Raw genomic sequence first — 1,567 nt, forward strand, 5'->3', positions numbered from 1 at the left:
CTAATCTAGCCCTGTTTACAGTAAACAGAATGTGCATGTTTGTTAATATGTCTAATCTAGTCCTGTTTACAGTAAACAGAATGTGCATGTTTGTTAATATGTCTAATCTAGTCCTGTTTACAGTAAACAGAATGTGCATGTTTGTTAATATGTCTAATCTAGTCCTGTTTACAGTAAACAGAATGTGCATGTTTGTTAATATGTCTAATCTAGTCCTGTTTACAGTAAACAGGGAATATGGGACACATACTACATGTGTTTTTGTGTTTCTGTTCTGCAACATTCAATAGTCAAACTTATTTGACCCCGGAAAGCAATAGACAGAGAAATCATGTTTTCACATAGAATTTTATTACTGTGATCCACTTTTGCGATAAAATATAGTGCACCAGATATGCATTTTTGTATACGATTTTTAATAGCACAAATTGGCAAAGCCACAACAATAATCGGAAACACAGTTCATCTCCACAAACATAGTAAGTCATGAGAAAGACTAAGAGAGGGAAGGGAGGGAGGGAGGCTGGGGGGAGGTGGGGTGTGGAGGGAGGGAGGGAGGGAAGGCTGGGGGGAGGTGGGGTGTGGAGGGAGGGAGGCTGGGGGGAGGTGGGGTGTGGAGGGAGGGAGGGAAGGCTGGGGGGAGGGTGGGGTGTGGAGGGAGGGAGGGAAGGCTGGGGGGAGGTGGGTGTGGAGGGAGGGAGGGAAGGCTGGGGGGAGGTGGGGTGTGGAGGGAGGGAGGGAGGGAAGGCTGGGGGGAGGTGGGGTGTGGAGGGAGGGAGGGAGGGAGGGAAGGCTGGGGGGAGGTGGGGTGTGGAGGGAGGGAGGGAGGGAAGGCTGGGGGGAGGTGGGGGTGTGGAGAGAGGGAGGCTGGGGGGAGGCGGGGTGTGGAGTTGTCAGTTTCACATCCAGTATACAGTGCCTTTTTCATGGGCAGTACTGTACCTTAACCCACTGGCAAAGCAGAAGTGGGAGAGAAGTAAACATGAAGAACGACTATCCGAAACAAGACACAGTAGCAAAGCTAGGATATGTTATTAGAGATGCTGTAGCCATGGTAGCGAGCCAAGAAGAGTTGCCAAAGCAACACAATCAGGATGAGTTAGCGATAACATATATCCATTCCCATCAGTTCTGCAGACTTAAGACTGAACCTTCCTATCGATCACAGAGCAATTCACAGAGAGAGAGAGAGAGAGTCATCTCATTAGCATACGTCAAATAACAAGTGCCATGGTGAGTGTACCGTTGTCTTGACGATTGACAGGCAATGACGCGATAAAGATATTCAACGTGTTGGGTCAGGCGTGACCCTTGTGCATACCTCTTCCTGTCTCTACTGTGCAAAACAGAGAGGATAAATCAGAGGAACCTGTCTCTACTGTGCAAAACAGAGAGGATAAATCAGAGGAACCTATCTCTACTGTGCAAAACAGAGAGGATAAATCAGAGGAACCTGTCTCTACTGTGCAAAACAGAGAGGATAAATCAGAGGAACCTGTCTCTAGGTGTCTACTAATCCTCTACTGTGCAAAGAACAGAGAGGATAAATCATAGGAACCTGTCTCTA

The sequence above is a fragment of the Oncorhynchus kisutch genome, linkage group LG24 (assembly GCF_002021735.2).
Source record: "Oncorhynchus kisutch isolate 150728-3 linkage group LG24, Okis_V2, whole genome shotgun sequence".
In the NCBI taxonomy this organism is placed as follows: Eukaryota; Metazoa; Chordata; class Actinopteri; order Salmoniformes; family Salmonidae; genus Oncorhynchus; species Oncorhynchus kisutch.